The sequence below is a fragment of the Lissotriton helveticus genome, chromosome 1_2, assembly GCF_964261635.1.
Source record: "Lissotriton helveticus chromosome 1_2, aLisHel1.1, whole genome shotgun sequence".
Classification (NCBI taxonomy): domain Eukaryota; kingdom Metazoa; phylum Chordata; class Amphibia; order Caudata; family Salamandridae; genus Lissotriton; species Lissotriton helveticus.
In genome coordinates this window covers 338,859,407-338,874,039 of record NC_136058.1, presented here as the reverse complement: position 1 = coordinate 338,874,039, position 14,633 = coordinate 338,859,407, and the positions used below count along the sequence as shown (strand labels likewise).

General features: G+C 45.4%; 30 non-coding genes across 30 annotated transcripts; 22 read left to right on the top strand and 8 right to left on the bottom strand.

Moving 5' to 3' along the window:
• Positions 1–66: 66 nt before the first annotated feature.
• TRNAM-CAU (transfer RNA methionine (anticodon CAU)) lies at positions 67–139 on the bottom strand. Its single transcript has one exon. It is a non-coding gene; the product is annotated as a tRNA-Met (tRNA).
• A 164-nt stretch (positions 140–303) lies between these two features.
• TRNAA-UGC (transfer RNA alanine (anticodon UGC)) lies at positions 304–375 on the top strand. Its single transcript has one exon. It is a non-coding gene; the product is annotated as a tRNA-Ala (tRNA).
• A 756-nt stretch (positions 376–1,131) lies between these two features.
• Positions 1,132–1,217, top strand: TRNAY-GUA (transfer RNA tyrosine (anticodon GUA)). Its single transcript is given in 2 exon segments — positions 1,132–1,168; positions 1,182–1,217. It is a non-coding gene; the product is annotated as a tRNA-Tyr (tRNA).
• Positions 1,218–1,830: 613 nt separating this feature from the next.
• Positions 1,831–1,902, top strand: TRNAA-CGC (transfer RNA alanine (anticodon CGC)). The gene has a single exon. It is a non-coding gene; the product is annotated as a tRNA-Ala (tRNA).
• Positions 1,903–2,097: 195 nt separating this feature from the next.
• Positions 2,098–2,170, bottom strand: TRNAM-CAU (transfer RNA methionine (anticodon CAU)). Its single transcript has one exon. It is a non-coding gene; the product is annotated as a tRNA-Met (tRNA).
• A 164-nt stretch (positions 2,171–2,334) lies between these two features.
• Positions 2,335–2,406, top strand: TRNAA-UGC (transfer RNA alanine (anticodon UGC)). The gene has a single exon. It is a non-coding gene; the product is annotated as a tRNA-Ala (tRNA).
• Positions 2,407–3,162: 756 nt separating this feature from the next.
• On the top strand, positions 3,163–3,248 carry TRNAY-GUA (transfer RNA tyrosine (anticodon GUA)). Its single transcript is given in 2 exon segments — positions 3,163–3,199; positions 3,213–3,248. It is a non-coding gene; the product is annotated as a tRNA-Tyr (tRNA).
• Positions 3,249–3,861: 613 nt separating this feature from the next.
• TRNAA-CGC (transfer RNA alanine (anticodon CGC)) lies at positions 3,862–3,933 on the top strand. The gene has a single exon. It is a non-coding gene; the product is annotated as a tRNA-Ala (tRNA).
• A 195-nt stretch (positions 3,934–4,128) lies between these two features.
• On the bottom strand, positions 4,129–4,201 carry TRNAM-CAU (transfer RNA methionine (anticodon CAU)). The gene has a single exon. It is a non-coding gene; the product is annotated as a tRNA-Met (tRNA).
• A 164-nt stretch (positions 4,202–4,365) lies between these two features.
• On the top strand, positions 4,366–4,437 carry TRNAA-UGC (transfer RNA alanine (anticodon UGC)). Its single transcript has one exon. It is a non-coding gene; the product is annotated as a tRNA-Ala (tRNA).
• Positions 4,438–5,193: 756 nt separating this feature from the next.
• On the top strand, positions 5,194–5,279 carry TRNAY-GUA (transfer RNA tyrosine (anticodon GUA)). The gene is given in 2 exon segments: positions 5,194–5,230; positions 5,244–5,279. It is a non-coding gene; the product is annotated as a tRNA-Tyr (tRNA).
• Positions 5,280–5,892: 613 nt separating this feature from the next.
• Positions 5,893–5,964, top strand: TRNAA-CGC (transfer RNA alanine (anticodon CGC)). The gene has a single exon. It is a non-coding gene; the product is annotated as a tRNA-Ala (tRNA).
• Positions 5,965–6,159: 195 nt separating this feature from the next.
• On the bottom strand, positions 6,160–6,232 carry TRNAM-CAU (transfer RNA methionine (anticodon CAU)). The gene has a single exon. It is a non-coding gene; the product is annotated as a tRNA-Met (tRNA).
• Positions 6,233–6,396: 164 nt separating this feature from the next.
• Positions 6,397–6,468, top strand: TRNAA-UGC (transfer RNA alanine (anticodon UGC)). Its single transcript has one exon. It is a non-coding gene; the product is annotated as a tRNA-Ala (tRNA).
• Positions 6,469–7,224: 756 nt separating this feature from the next.
• Positions 7,225–7,310, top strand: TRNAY-GUA (transfer RNA tyrosine (anticodon GUA)). The gene is given in 2 exon segments: positions 7,225–7,261; positions 7,275–7,310. It is a non-coding gene; the product is annotated as a tRNA-Tyr (tRNA).
• A 613-nt stretch (positions 7,311–7,923) lies between these two features.
• TRNAA-CGC (transfer RNA alanine (anticodon CGC)) lies at positions 7,924–7,995 on the top strand. The gene has a single exon. It is a non-coding gene; the product is annotated as a tRNA-Ala (tRNA).
• Positions 7,996–8,190: 195 nt separating this feature from the next.
• On the bottom strand, positions 8,191–8,263 carry TRNAM-CAU (transfer RNA methionine (anticodon CAU)). The gene has a single exon. It is a non-coding gene; the product is annotated as a tRNA-Met (tRNA).
• A 164-nt stretch (positions 8,264–8,427) lies between these two features.
• TRNAA-UGC (transfer RNA alanine (anticodon UGC)) lies at positions 8,428–8,499 on the top strand. The gene has a single exon. It is a non-coding gene; the product is annotated as a tRNA-Ala (tRNA).
• Positions 8,500–9,255: 756 nt separating this feature from the next.
• Positions 9,256–9,341, top strand: TRNAY-GUA (transfer RNA tyrosine (anticodon GUA)). The gene is given in 2 exon segments: positions 9,256–9,292; positions 9,306–9,341. It is a non-coding gene; the product is annotated as a tRNA-Tyr (tRNA).
• A 613-nt stretch (positions 9,342–9,954) lies between these two features.
• Positions 9,955–10,026, top strand: TRNAA-CGC (transfer RNA alanine (anticodon CGC)). The gene has a single exon. It is a non-coding gene; the product is annotated as a tRNA-Ala (tRNA).
• Positions 10,027–10,221: 195 nt separating this feature from the next.
• TRNAM-CAU (transfer RNA methionine (anticodon CAU)) lies at positions 10,222–10,294 on the bottom strand. The gene has a single exon. It is a non-coding gene; the product is annotated as a tRNA-Met (tRNA).
• A 164-nt stretch (positions 10,295–10,458) lies between these two features.
• TRNAA-UGC (transfer RNA alanine (anticodon UGC)) lies at positions 10,459–10,530 on the top strand. Its single transcript has one exon. It is a non-coding gene; the product is annotated as a tRNA-Ala (tRNA).
• Positions 10,531–11,286: 756 nt separating this feature from the next.
• Positions 11,287–11,372, top strand: TRNAY-GUA (transfer RNA tyrosine (anticodon GUA)). Its single transcript is given in 2 exon segments — positions 11,287–11,323; positions 11,337–11,372. It is a non-coding gene; the product is annotated as a tRNA-Tyr (tRNA).
• Positions 11,373–11,985: 613 nt separating this feature from the next.
• On the top strand, positions 11,986–12,057 carry TRNAA-CGC (transfer RNA alanine (anticodon CGC)). Its single transcript has one exon. It is a non-coding gene; the product is annotated as a tRNA-Ala (tRNA).
• A 195-nt stretch (positions 12,058–12,252) lies between these two features.
• TRNAM-CAU (transfer RNA methionine (anticodon CAU)) lies at positions 12,253–12,325 on the bottom strand. Its single transcript has one exon. It is a non-coding gene; the product is annotated as a tRNA-Met (tRNA).
• A 164-nt stretch (positions 12,326–12,489) lies between these two features.
• TRNAA-UGC (transfer RNA alanine (anticodon UGC)) lies at positions 12,490–12,561 on the top strand. Its single transcript has one exon. It is a non-coding gene; the product is annotated as a tRNA-Ala (tRNA).
• A 756-nt stretch (positions 12,562–13,317) lies between these two features.
• TRNAY-GUA (transfer RNA tyrosine (anticodon GUA)) lies at positions 13,318–13,403 on the top strand. Its single transcript is given in 2 exon segments — positions 13,318–13,354; positions 13,368–13,403. It is a non-coding gene; the product is annotated as a tRNA-Tyr (tRNA).
• A 613-nt stretch (positions 13,404–14,016) lies between these two features.
• On the top strand, positions 14,017–14,088 carry TRNAA-CGC (transfer RNA alanine (anticodon CGC)). The gene has a single exon. It is a non-coding gene; the product is annotated as a tRNA-Ala (tRNA).
• A 195-nt stretch (positions 14,089–14,283) lies between these two features.
• Positions 14,284–14,356, bottom strand: TRNAM-CAU (transfer RNA methionine (anticodon CAU)). The gene has a single exon. It is a non-coding gene; the product is annotated as a tRNA-Met (tRNA).
• A 164-nt stretch (positions 14,357–14,520) lies between these two features.
• On the top strand, positions 14,521–14,592 carry TRNAA-UGC (transfer RNA alanine (anticodon UGC)). Its single transcript has one exon. It is a non-coding gene; the product is annotated as a tRNA-Ala (tRNA).
• The last annotated feature ends 41 nt before the right edge of the window (positions 14,593–14,633 follow it).

The window sequence follows — 14,633 nt, the reverse complement described above, 5'->3', positions numbered from 1 at the left end:
AAATAGGCATAGTTTCCACTTTTCAAGAAAATCTGAGAATTTTGCTTGCCAAAAGGAGGAAATAAATGCCCTCTCTGAGGATCGAACTCAGGACCTTCAGATTATGAGACTGACGCGCTGCCTACTGCGCTAAGAAGGCTGCACACAAGCATCTCTAAACAAGACTATAGACCAGGAAGATAATCCAGGTGCGAGGCTTAAGGATTTTCCTGACTGAGACTTTATGCTGCAGTGTCAAGTGGGTTGACTTGGCAGACACTTACATTCAGGGTTTCCATGCATACAGTAAAACTTGGCATACAAGGGGATGTAGCTCAGTGGTAGAGCGCATGCTTTGCATGTATGAGGCCCCGGGTTCAATCCCCGGCATCTCCAGACTTTTGCCATGCTTATCTTGTATTTTGGCAGAAAACTAGGCTGGCTGTCAGTATTAAGGAAGAGATATGTCATGCAACTGGGATACGAACCCCACTTAAACTGTGAGACGTGTGCCTTGGAAAACCCCATGAAATGGGGCTATCTCATTTTTGATGCTTATAGAACCAAAGAATCTTACTTGTTTAAGCCATCAAAGTGATGATTAATCTTGGCAATCTTAATACATTTAGGATAGAAATCTGTGGCAGCCATCTTGGTCATTGGTAAGGGTTCTTCCTCTAAACCAGAGACTCTCTACAGTAGCTTCAAGAAAAACTGAATATGTTGCCTTTACTCTACTGATTTTTCCATTCTCTTTCCTTTCAAAAATGAACCCAAAATGCATGTTCTTGAAGCTGGGTGCGTGGTAATGACTCCCATAACTTTCTGTCATTTTTCTCACGGTTAAAGGCTTCCATCCATTTGCCACCAATGCTTCCTAAGGTCTTTGTATCAAAGTTCCTTTCCTTTCTGTAAAATTCATCATTGCGGCGCCCCTGCTTTTCACCAAGCCAAGACGGAACATCCACTTTGGTGTGAAATCCTCCTTTGAGGTGATAAGACGTAACTCACAGTGTGCTCTCAGAAGTGGTAGCTTTGAGAGGGAGCCGCGATTAATATTGATGATTTTCATCTGTCTGCTCCTGGTCCCCACCCCCCACAACCTTTCTTGAGCGAGAGGTAATTTCAGTGCTATGAGCTTCTGCTACCCCTACTTCGATAGCTCAGTTGGTAGAGTGGAGGACTGTAGCATTAATTCGGGCATCCTTAGGTCGCTGGTTCAAATCCGGCTCGAAGGATTTTGTGGTTTCATTTCCATGTCTTTTGCTGTTAATCAACAATACCTTCCGTTGATTATGAAAAAGTCCCCGAGCTTCGATAAATACTGGAAAAGAAGCGTACTCTATCTGCTTTCAAAGGGAATTGATGACATAGTCATCGCTAGGGGAGGCGTGAAGAACAGTAAAGGAAACCTGCTGATCAAAACTGCTACCAAAGCATTGCATTAGTACATGTATGCCCTTGGCAGACTTCCAATTGCATTGCACCACGGTAGCTGCTTGGCAGCCAATCACACTGTGACTTGCCTTCAATTTGAGTGTCCACCGATGGGCAAGAGGGCATAGCCAATGGAATCATCCCCCGAAAGGCTGAGCAAGCTGGAAAGTAGACCAACAGTTTACACATTTGGGGAAATCCTGAGAAGTTTTGCATTCCAAACTGAGCAAATAAAAGCCCTGCCGGAGAATCGAACCCTGATTGCACTAAGTATATGCTCCATGAAGACAGCCCTCACGTAAGGCGTGGGCAATTTCATGCCTGACACTTTACATTCTAGTCTCAAATCGAGACTTTGCAGTCCGTGGGCTCCAGAGTCTCCTTGCATCCAGCAAAACTTTAGAGGGCAGTGGAGGGGATGTAGCTCAGTGGTAGAGCGCATGCTTCGCATGTATGAGGCCCCGGGTTCAATCCCCGGCATCTCCAGGAGTCGCTGTTCTGTATCTTGGCTTTTTCCAGAAGGCTAGCCTGCCACCTTGTGGAAAGTTGAGGTTTCTCAGGCAGTTGGGGGGTCAGAACCCCACTTAAATAGGTTGCATTGAAAAATATTGTTTGAAATAGGCATAGTTTCCACTTTTCAAGAAAATCTGAGAATTTTGCTTGCCAAAAGGAGGAAATAAATGCCCTCTCTGAGGATCGAACTCAGGACCTTCAGATTATGAGACTGACGCGCTGCCTACTGCGCTAAGAAGGCTGCACACAAGCATCTCTAAACAAGACTATAGACCAGGAAGATAATCCAGGTGCGAGGCTTAAGGATTTTCCTGACTGAGACTTTATGCTGCAGTGTCAAGTGGGTTGACTTGGCAGACACTTACATTCAGGGTTTCCATGCATACAGTAAAACTTGGCATACAAGGGGATGTAGCTCAGTGGTAGAGCGCATGCTTTGCATGTATGAGGCCCCGGGTTCAATCCCCGGCATCTCCAGACTTTTGCCATGCTTATCTTGTATTTTGGCAGAAAACTAGGCTGGCTGTCAGTATTAAGGAAGAGATATGTCATGCAACTGGGATACGAACCCCACTTAAACTGTGAGACGTGTGCCTTGGAAAACCCCATGAAATGGGGCTATCTCATTTTTGATGCTTATAGAACCAAAGAATCTTACTTGTTTAAGCCATCAAAGTGATGATTAATCTTGGCAATCTTAATACATTTAGGATAGAAATCTGTGGCAGCCATCTTGGTCATTGGTAAGGGTTCTTCCTCTAAACCAGAGACTCTCTACAGTAGCTTCAAGAAAAACTGAATATGTTGCCTTTACTCTACTGATTTTTCCATTCTCTTTCCTTTCAAAAATGAACCCAAAATGCATGTTCTTGAAGCTGGGTGCGTGGTAATGACTCCCATAACTTTCTGTCATTTTTCTCACGGTTAAAGGCTTCCATCCATTTGCCACCAATGCTTCCTAAGGTCTTTGTATCAAAGTTCCTTTCCTTTCTGTAAAATTCATCATTGCGGCGCCCCTGCTTTTCACCAAGCCAAGACGGAGCATCCACTTTGGTGTGAAATCCTCCTTTGAGGTGATAAGACGTAACTCACAGTGTGCTCTCAGAAGTGGTAGCTTTGAGAGGGAGCCGCGATTAATATTGATGATTTTCATCTGTCTGCTCCTGGTCCCCACCCCCCACAACCTTTCTTGAGCGAGAGGTAATTTCAGTGCTATGAGCTTCTGCTACCCCTCCTTCGATAGCTCAGTTGGTAGAGCGCAGGACTGTAGCATTAATTCGGGCATCCTTAGGTCGCTGGTTCAAATCCGGCTCGAAGGATTTTGTGGTTTCATTTCCATGTCTTTTGCTGTTAATCAACAATACCTTCCGTTGATTATGAAAAAGTCCCCGAGCTTCGATAAATACTGGAAAAGAAGCGTACTCTATCTGCTTTCAAAGGGAATTGATGACATAGTCATCGCTAGGGGAGGCGTGAAGAACAGTAAAGGAAACCTGCTGATCAAAACTGCTACCAAAGCATTGCATTAGTACATGTATGCCCTTGGCAGACTTCCAATTGCATTGCACCACGGTAGCTGCTTGGCAGCCAATCACACTGTGACTTGCCTTCAATTTGAGTGTCCACCGATGGGCAAGAGGGCATAGCCAATGGAATCATCCCCCGAAAGGCTGAGCAAGCTGGAAAGTAGACCAACAGTTTACACATTTGGGGAAATCCTGAGAAGTTTTGCATTCCAAACTGAGCAAATAAAAGCCCTGCCGGAGAATCGAACCCTGATTGCACTAAGTATATGCTCCATGAAGACAGCCCTCACGTAAGGCGTGGGCAATTTCATGCCTGACACTTTACATTCTAGTCTCAAATCGAGACTTTGCAGTCCGTGGGCTCCAGAGTCTCCTTGCATCCAGCAAAAGTTTAGAGGGCAGTGGAGGGGATGTAGCTCAGTGGTAGAGCGCATGCTTCGCATGTATGAGGCCCCGGGTTCAATCCCCGGCATCTCCAGGAGTCGCTGTTCTGTATCTCGGCTTTTTCCAGAAGGCTAGCCTGCCACCTTGTGGAAAGTTGAGGTTTCTCAGGCAGTTGGGGGGTCAGAACCCCACTTAAATAGGTTGCATTGAAAAATATTGTTTGAAATAGGCATAGTTTCCACTTTTCAAGAAAATCTGAGAATTTTGCTTGCCAAAAGGAGGAAATAAATGCCCTCTCTGAGGATCGAACTCAGGACCTTCAGATTATGAGACTGACGCGCTGCCTACTGCGCTAAGAAGGCTGCACACAAGCATCTCTAAACAAGACTATAGACCAGGAAGATAATCCAGGTGCGAGGCTTAAGGATTTTCCTGACTGAGACTTTATGCTGCAGTGTCAAGTGGGTTGACTTGGCAGACACTTACATTCAGGGTTTCCATGCATACAGTAAAACTTGGCATACAAGGGGATGTAGCTCAGTGGTAGAGCGCATACTTTGCATGTATGAGGCCCCGGGTTCAATCCCCGGCATCTCCAGACTTTTGCCATGCTTATCTTGGATTTTGGCAGAAAACTAGGCTGGCTGTCAGTATTAAGGAAGAGATATGTCATGCAACTGGGATACGAACCCCACTTAAACTGTGAGACGTGTGCCTTGGAAAACCCCATGAAATGGGGCTATCTCATTTTTGATGCTTATAGAACCAAAGAATCTTACTTGTTTAAGCCATCAAAGTGATGATTAATCTTGGCAATCTTAATACATTTAGGATAGAAATCGGTGGCAGCCATCTTGGTCATTGGTAAGGGTTCTTCCTCTAAACCAGAGACTCTCTACAGTAGCTTCAAGAAAAACTGAATATGTTGCCTTTACTCTACTGATTTTTCCATTCTCTTTCCTTTCAAAAATGAACCCAAAATGCATGTTCTTGAAGCTGGGTGCGTGGTAATGACTCCCATAACTTTCTGTCATTTTTCTCACGGTTAAAGGCTTCCATCCATTTGCCACCAATGCTTCCTAAGGTCTTTGTATCAAAGTTCCTTTCCTTTCTGTAAAATTCATCATTGCGGCGCCCCTGCTTTTCACCAAGCCAAGACGGAACATCCACTTTGGTGTGAAATCCTCCTTTGAGGTGATAAGACGTAACTCACAGTGTGCTCTCAGAAGTGGTAGCTTTGAGAGGGAGCCGCGATTAATATTGATGATTTTCATCTGTCTGCTCCTGGTCCCCACCCCCCACAACCTTTCTTGAGCAAGAGGTAATTTCAGTGCTATGAGCTTCTGCTACCCCTACTTCGATAGCTCAGTTGGTAGAGTGGAGGACTGTAGCATTAATTCGGGCATCCTTAGGTCGCTGGTTCAAATCCGGCTCGAAGGATTTTGTGGTTTCATTTCCATGTCTTTTGCTGTTAATCAACAATACCTTCCGTTGATTATGAAAAAGTCCCCGAGCTTCGATAAATACTGGAAAAGAAGCGTACTCTATCTGCTTTCAAAGGGAATTGATGACATAGTCATCGCTAGGGGAGGCGTGAAGAACAGTAAAGGAAACCTGCTGATCAAAACTGCTACCAAAGCATTGCATTAGTACATGTATGCCCTTGGCAGACTTCCAATTGCATTGCACCACGGTAGCTGCTTGGCAGCCAATCACACTGTGACTTGCTTTCAATTTGAGTGTCCACCGATGGGCAAGAGGGCATAGCCAATGGAATCATCCCCCGAAAGGCTGAGCAAGCTGGAAAGTAGACCAACAGTTTACACATTTGGGGAAATCCTGAGAAGTTTTGCATTCCAAACTGAGCAAATAAAAGCCCTGCCGGAGAATCGAACCCTGATTGCACTAAGTATATGCTCCATGAAGACAGCCCTCACGTAAGGCGTGGGCAATTTCATGCCTGACACTTTACATTCTAGTCTCAAATCGAGACTTTGCAGTCCGTGGGCTCCAGAGTCTCCTTGCATCCAGCAAAACTTTAGAGGGCAGTGGAGGGGATGTAGCTCAGTGGTAGAGCGCATGCTTCGCATGTATGAGGCCCCGGGTTCAATCCCCGGCATCTCCAGGAGTCGCTGTTCTGTATCTCGGCTTTTTCCAGAAGGCTAGCCTGCCACCTTGTGGAAAGTTGAGGTTTCTCAGGCAGTTGGGGGGTCAGAACCCCACTTAAATAGGTTGCATTGAAAAATATTGTTTGAAATAGGCATAGTTTCCACTTTTCAAGAAAATCTGAGAATTTTGCTTGCCAAAAGGAGGAAATAAATGCCCTCTCTGAGGATCGAACTCAGGACCTTCAGATTATGAGACTGACGCGCTGCCTACTGCGCTAAGAAGGCTGCACACAAGCATCTCTAAACAAGACTATAGACCAGGAAGATAATCCAGGTGCGAGGCTTAAGGATTTTCCTGACTGAGACTTTATGCTGCAGTGTCAAGTGGGTTGACTTGGCAGACACTTACATTCAGGGTTTCCATGCATACAGTAAAACTTGGCATACAAGGGGATGTAGCTCAGTGGTAGAGCGCATGCTTTGCATGTATGAGGCCCCGGGTTCAATCCCCGGCATCTCCAGACTTTTGCCATGCTTATCTTGTATTTTGGCAGAAAACTAGGCTGGCTGTCAGTATTAAGGAAGAGATATGTCATGCAACTGGGATACGAACCCCACTTAAACTGTGAGACGTGTGCCTTGGAAAACCCCATGAAATGGGGCTATCTCATTTTTGATGCTTATAGAACCAAAGAATCTTACTTGTTTAAGCCATCAAAGTGATGATTAATCTTGGCAATCTTAATACATTTAGGATAGAAATCGGTGGCAGCCATCTTGGTCATTGGTAAGGGTTCTTCCTCTAAACCAGAGACTCTCTACAGTAGCTTCAAGAAAAACTGAATATGTTGCCTTTACTCTACTGATTTTTCCATTCTCTTTCCTTTCAAAAATGAACCCAAAATGCATGTTCTTGAAGCTGGGTGCGTGGTAATGACTCCCATAACTTTCTGTCATTTTTCTCACGGTTAAAGGCTTCCATCCATTTGCCACCAATGCTTCCTAAGGTCTTTGTATCAAAGTTCCTTTCCTTTCTGTAAAATTCATCATTGCGGCGCCCCTGCTTTTCACCAAGCCAAGACGGAACATCCACTTTGGTGTGAAATCCTCCTTTGAGGTGATAAGACGTAACTCACAGTGTGCTCTCAGAAGTGGTAGCTTTGAGAGGGAGCCGCGATTAATATTGATGATTTTCATCTGTCTGCTCCTGGTCCCCACCCCCCACAACCTTTCTTGAGCAAGAGGTAATTTCAGTGCTATGAGCTTCTGCTACCCCTACTTCGATAGCTCAGTTGGTAGAGTGGAGGACTGTAGCATTAATTCGGGCATCCTTAGGTCGCTGGTTCAAATCCGGCTCGAAGGATTTTGTGGTTTCATTTCCATGTCTTTTGCTGTTAATCAACAATACCTTCCGTTGATTATGAAAAAGTCCCCGAGCTTCGATAAATACTGGAAAAGAAGCGTACTCTATCTGCTTTCAAAGGGAATTGATGACATAGTCATCGCTAGGGGAGGCGTGAAGAACAGTAAAGGAAACCTGCTGATCAAAACTGCTACCAAAGCATTGCATTAGTACATGTATGCCCTTGGCAGACTTCCAATTGCATTGCACCACGGTAGCTGCTTGGCAGCCAATCACACTGTGACTTGCCTTCAATTTGAGTGTCCACCGATGGGCAAGAGGGCATAGCCAATGGAATCATCCCCCGAAAGGCTGAGCAAGCTGGAAAGTAGACCAACAGTTTACACATTTGGGGAAATCCTGAGAAGTTTTGCATTCCAAACTGAGCAAATAAAAGCCCTGCCGGAGAATCGAACCCTGATTGCACTAAGTATATGCTCCATGAAGACAGCCCTCACGTAAGGCGTGGGCAATTTCATGCCTGACACTTTACATTCTAGTCTCAAATCGAGACTTTGCAGTCCGTGGGCTCCAGAGTCTCCTTGCATCCAGCAAAACTTTAGAGGGCAGTGGAGGGGATGTAGCTCAGTGGTAGAGCGCATGCTTCGCATGTATGAGGCCCCGGGTTCAATCCCCGGCATCTCCAGGAGTCGCTGTTCTGTATCTCGGCTTTTTCCAGAAGGCTAGCCTGCCACCTTGTGGAAAGTTGAGGTTTCTCAGGCAGTTGGGGGGTCAGAACCCCACTTAAATAGGTTGCATTGAAAAATATTGTTTGAAATAGGCATAGTTTCCACTTTTCAAGAAAATCTGAGAATTTTGCTTGCCAAAAGGAGGAAATAAATGCCCTCTCTGAGGATCGAACTCAGGACCTTCAGATTATGAGACTGACGCGCTGCCTACTGCGCTAAGAAGGCTGCACACAAGCATCTCTAAACAAGACTATAGACCAGGAAGATAATCCAGGTGCGAGGCTTAAGGATTTTCCTGACTGAGACTTTATGCTGCAGTGTCAAGTGGGTTGACTTGGCAGACACTTACATTCAGGGTTTCCATGCATACAGTAAAACTTGGCATACAAGGGGATGTAGCTCAGTGGTAGAGCGCATGCTTTGCATGTATGAGGCCCCGGATTCAATCCCCGGCATCTCCAGACTTTTGCCATGCTTATCTTGGATTTTGGCAGAAAACTAGGCTGGCTGTCAGTATTAAGGAAGAGATATGTCATGCAACTGGGATACGAACCCCACTTAAACTGTGAGACGTGTGCCTTGGAAAACCCCATGAAATGGGGCTATCTCATTTTTGATGCTTATAGAACCAAAGAATCTTACTTGTTTAAGCCATCAAAGTGATGATTAATCTTGGCAATCTTAATACATTTAGGATAGAAATCGGTGGCAGCCATCTTGGTCATTGGTAAGGGTTCTTCCTCTAAACCAGAGACTCTCTACAGTAGCTTCAAGAAAAACTGAATATGTTGCCTTTACTCTACTGATTTTTCCATTCTCTTTCCTTTCAAAAATGAACCCAAAATGCATGTTCTTGAAGCTGGGTGCGTGGTAATGACTCCCATAACTTTCTGTCATTTTTCTCACGGTTAAAGGCTTCCATCCATTTGCCACCAATGCTTCCTAAGGTCTTTGTATCAAAGTTCCTTTCCTTTCTGTAAAATTCATCATTGCGGCGCCCCTGCTTTTCACCAAGCCAAGACGGAACATCCACTTTGGTGTGAAATCCTCCTTTGAGGTGATAAGACGTAACTCACAGTGTGCTCTCAGAAGTGGTAGCTTTGAGAGGGAGCCGCGATTAATATTGATGATTTTCATCTGTCTGCTCCTGGTCCCCACCCCCCACAACCTTTCTTGAGCGAGAGGTAATTTCAGTGCTATGAGCTTCTGCTACCCCTCCTTCGATAGCTCAGTTGGTAGAGCGGAGGACTGTAGCATTAATTCGGGCATCCTTAGGTCGCTGGTTCATATCCGGCTCGAAGGATTTTGTGGTTTCATTTCCATGTCTTTTGCTGTTAATCAACAATACCTTCCGTTGATTATGAAAAAGTCCCCGAGCTTCGATAAATACTGGAAAAGAAGCGTACTCTATCTGCTTTCAAAGGGAATTGATGACATAGTCATCGCTAGGGGAGGCGTGAAGAACAGTAATGGAAACCTGCTGATCAAAACTGCTACCAAAGCATTGCATTAGTACATGTATGCCCTTGGCAGACTTCCAATTGCATTGCACCACGGTAGCTGCTTGGCAGCCAATCACACTGTGACTTGCCTTCAATTTGAGTGTCCACCGATGGGCAAGAGGGCATAGCCAATGGAATCATCCCCCGAAAGGCTGAGCAAGCTGGAAAGTAGACCAACAGTTTACACATTTGGGGAAATCCTGAGAAGTTTTGCATTCCAAACTGAGCAAATAAAAGCCCTGCCGGAGAATCGAACCCTGATTGCACTAAGTATATGCTCCATGAAGACAGCCCTCACGTAAGGCGTGGGCAATTTCATGCCTGACACTTTACATTCTAGTCTCAAATCGAGACTTTGCAGTCCGTGGGCTCCAGAGTCTCCTTGCATCCAGCAAAACTTTAGAGGGCAGTGGAGGGGATGTAGCTCAGTGGTAGAGCGCATGCTTCGCATGTATGAGGCCCCGGGTTCAATCCCCGGCATCTCCAGGAGTCGCTGTTCTGTATCTTGGCTTTTTCCAGAAGGCTAGCCTGCCACCTTGTGGAAAGTTGAGGTTTCTCAGGCAGTTGGGGGGTCAGAACCCCACTTAAATAGGTTGCATTGAAAAATATTGTTTGAAATAGGCATAGTTTCCACTTTTCAAGAAAATCTGAGAATTTTGCTTGCCAAAAGGAGGAAATAAATGCCCTCTCTGAGGATCGAACTCAGGACCTTCAGATTATGAGACTGACGCGCTGCCTACTGCGCTAAGAAGGCTGCACACAAGCATCTCTAAACAAGACTATAGACCAGGAAGATAATCCAGGTGCGAGGCTTAAGGATTTTCCTGACTGAGACTTTATGCTGCAGTGTCAAGTGGGTTGACTTGGCAGACACTTACATTCAGGGTTTCCATGCATACAGTAAAACTTGGCATACAAGGGGATGTAGCTCAGTGGTAGAGCGCATGCTTTGCATGTATGAGGCCCCGGGTTCAATCCCCGGCATCTCCAGACTTTTGCCATGCTTATCTTGTATTTTGGCAGAAAACTAGGCTGGCTGTCAGTATTAAGGAAGAGATATGTCATGCAACTGGGATACGAACCCCACTTAAACTGTGAGACGTGTGCCTTGGAAAACCCCATGAAATGGGGCTATCTCATTTTTGATGCTTATAGAACCAAAGAATCTTACTTGTTTAAGCCATCAAAGTGATGATTAATCTTGGCAATCTTAATACATTTAGGATAGAAATCTGTGGCAGCCATCTTGGTCATTGGTAAGGGTTCTTCCTCTAAACCAGAGACTCTCTACAGTAGCTTCAAGAAAAACTGAATATGTTGCCTTTACTCTACTGATTTTTCCATTCTCTTTCCTTTCAAAAATGAACCCAAAATGCATGTTCTTGAAGCTGGGTGCGTGGTAATGACTCCCATAACTTTCTGTCATTTTTCTCACGGTTAAAGGCTTCCATCCATTTGCCACCAATGCTTCCTAAGGTCTTTGTATCAAAGTTCCTTTCCTTTCTGTAAAATTCATCATTGCGGCGCCCCTGCTTTTCACCAAGCCAAGACGGAACATCCACTTTGGTGTGAAATCCTCCTTTGAGGTGATAAGACGTAACTCACAGTGTGCTCTCAGAAGTGGTAGCTTTGAGAGGGAGCCGCGATTAATATTGATGATTTTCATCTGTCTGCTCCTGGTCCCCACCCCCCACAACCTTTCTTGAGCGAGAGGTAATTTCAGTGCTATGAGCTTCTGCTACCCCTACTTCGATAGCTCAGTTGGTAGAGTGGAGGACTGTAGCATTAATTCGGGCATCCTTAGGTCGCTGGTTCAAATCCGGCTCGAAGGATTTTGTGGTTTCATTTCCATGTCTTTTGCTGTTAATCAACAATACCTTCCGTTGATTATGAAAAAGTCCCCGAGCTTCGATAAATACTGGAAAAGAAGCGTACTCTATCTGCTTTCAAAGGGAATTGATGACATAGTCATCGCTAGGGGAGGCGTGAAGAACAGTAAAGGAAACCTGCTGATCAAAACTGCTACCAAAGCATTGCATTAGTACATGTATGCCCTTGGCAGACTTCCAATTGCATTGCACCACGGTAGCTGCTTGGCAGCCAATCACACTGTGACTTGCCTTCAATTTGAGTGTCCACCGATGGGCAAGAGGGCATAGCCAATGGAATCATCCCCCGAAAGGCTGAGCAAGCTGGAAAGTAGACCAACAGTTTACACATTTGGGGAAATCCTGAGAAGTTTTGCATTCCAAACTGAGCAAATAAAAGCCCTGCCGGAGAATCGAACCCTGATTGCACTAAGTATATGCTCCATGAAGACAGCCCTCACGTAAGGCGTGGGCAATTTCATGCCTGACACTTTACATTCTAGTCTCAAATCGAGACTTTGCAGTCCGTGGGCTCCAGAGTCTCCTTGCATCCAGCAAAACTTTAGAGGGCAGTGGAGGGGATGTAGCTCAGTGGTAGAGCGCATGCTTCGCATGTATGAGGCCCCGGGTTCAATCCCCGGCATCTCCAGGAGTCGCTGTTCTGTATCTTGGCTTTTTCCAGAAGGCTAGCCTGCCACCTTGTGGAAAGTTGAGGTTTCTCAGGCAGTTGGGGGGTCAGAACCCCACTTAAATAGGTTGCATTGAAAAATATTGTTTGAAATAGGCATAGTTTCCACTTTTCAAGAAAATCTGAGAATTTTGCTTGCCAAAAGGAGGAAATAAATGCCCTCTCTGAGGATCGAACTCAGGACCTTCAGATTATGAGACTGACGCGCTGCCTACTGCGCTAAGAAGGCTGCACACAAGCATCTCTAAACAAGACTATAGACCAGGAAGATAATCCAGGTGCGAGGCTTAAGGATTTTCCTGACTGAGACTTTATGCTGCAGTGTCAAGTGGGTTGACTTGGCAGACACTTACATTCAGGGTTTCCATGCATACAGTAAAACTTGGCATACAAGGGGATGTAGCTCAGTGGTAGAGCGCATGCTTTGCATGTATGAGGCCCCGGGTTCAATCCCCGGCATCTCCAGACTTTTGCCATGCTTATCTTGTATTTTGGCAGAAAACTAGGCTGGCTGTCAGTATTAAGGAAGAGATATGTCATGCAACTGGGATACGAACCCCACTTAAACTGTGAGACGTGTGCCTTGGAAAACCCCATGAAATGGGGCTATCTCATTTTTGATGCTTATAGAACCAAAGAATCTTACTTGTTTAAGCCATCAAAGTGATGATTAATCTTGGCAATCTTAATACATTTAGGATAGAAATCTGTGGCAGCCATCTTGGTCATTGGTAAGGGTTCTTCCTCTAAACCAGAGACTCTCTACAGTAGCTTCAAGAAAAACTGAATATGTTGCCTTTACTCTACTGATTTTTCCATTCTCTTTCCTTTCAAAAATGAACCCAAAATGCATGTTCTTGAAGCTGGGTGCGTGGTAATGACTCCCATAACTTTCTGTCATTTTTCTCACGGTTAAAGGCTTCCATCCATTTGCCACCAATGCTTCCTAAGGTCTTTGTATCAAAGTTCCTTTCCTTTCTGTAAAATTCATCATTGCGGCGCCCCTGCTTTTCACCAAGCCAAGACGGAGCATCCACTTTGGTGTGAAATCCTCCTTTGAGGTGATAAGACGTAACTCACAGTGTGCTCTCAGAAGTGGTAGCTTTGAGAGGGAGCCGCGATTAATATTGATGATTTTCATCTGTCTGCTCCTGGTCCCCACCCCCCACAACCTTTCTTGAGCGAGAGGTAATTTCAGTGCTATGAGCTTCTGCTACCCCTCCTTCGATAGCTCAGTTGGTAGAGCGCAGGACTGTAGCATTAATTCGGGCATCCTTAGGTCGCTGGTTCAAATCCGGCTCGAAGGATTTTGTGGTTTCATTTCCATGTCTTTTGCTGTTAATCAACAATACCTTCCGTTGATTATGAAAAAGTCCCCGAGCTTCGATAAATACTGGAAAAGAAGCGTACTCTATCTGCTTTCAAAGGGAATTGATGACATAGTCATCGCTAGGGGAGGCGTGAAGAACAGTAAAGGAAACCTGCTGATCAAAACTGCTACCAAAGCATTGCATTAGTACATGTATGCCCTTGGCAGACTTCCAATTGCATTGCACCACGGTAGCTGCTTGGCAGCCAATCACACTGTGACTTGCCTTCAATTTGAGTGTCCACCGATGGGCAAGAGGGCATAGCCAATGGAATCATCCCCCGAAAGGCTGAGCAAGCTGGAAAGTAGACCAACAGTTTACACATTTGGGGAAATCCTGAGAAGTTTTGCATTCCAAACTGAGCAAATAAAAGCCCTGCCGGAGAATCGAACCCTGATTGCACTAAGTATATGCTCCATGAAGACAGCCCTCACGTAAGGCGTGGGCAATTTCATGCCTGACACTTTACATTCTAGTCTCAAATCGAGACTTTGCAGTCCGTGGGCTCCAGAGTCTCCTTGCATCCAGCAAAAGTTTAGAGGGCAGTGGAGGGGATGTAGCTCAGTGGTAGAGCGCATGCTTCGCATGTATGAGGCCCCGGGTTCAATCCCCGGCATCTCCAGGAGTCGCTGTTCTGTATCTCGGCTTTTTCCAGAAGGCTAGCCTGCCACCTTGTGGAAAGTTGAGGTTTCTCAGGCAGTTGGGGGGTCAGAACCCCACTTAAATAGGTTGCATTGAAAAATATTGTTTGAAATAGGCATAGTTTCCACTTTTCAAGAAAATCTGAGAATTTTGCTTGCCAAAAGGAGGAAATAAATGCCCTCTCTGAGGATCGAACTCAGGACCTTCAGATTATGAGACTGACGCGCTGCCTACTGCGCTAAGAAGGCTGCACACAAGCATCTCTAAACAAGACTATAGACCAGGAAGATAATCCAGGTGCGAGGCTTAAGGATTTTCCTGACTGAGACTTTATGCTGCAGTGTCAAGTGGGTTGACTTGGCAGACACTTACATTCAGGGTTTCCATGCATACAGTAAAACTTGGCATACAAGGGGATGTAGCTCAGTGGTAGAGCGCATACTTTGCATGTATGAGGCCCCGGGTTCAATCCCCGGCATCTCCAGACTTTTGCCATGCTTATCTTGGATTTTGGCAGAAAACTAG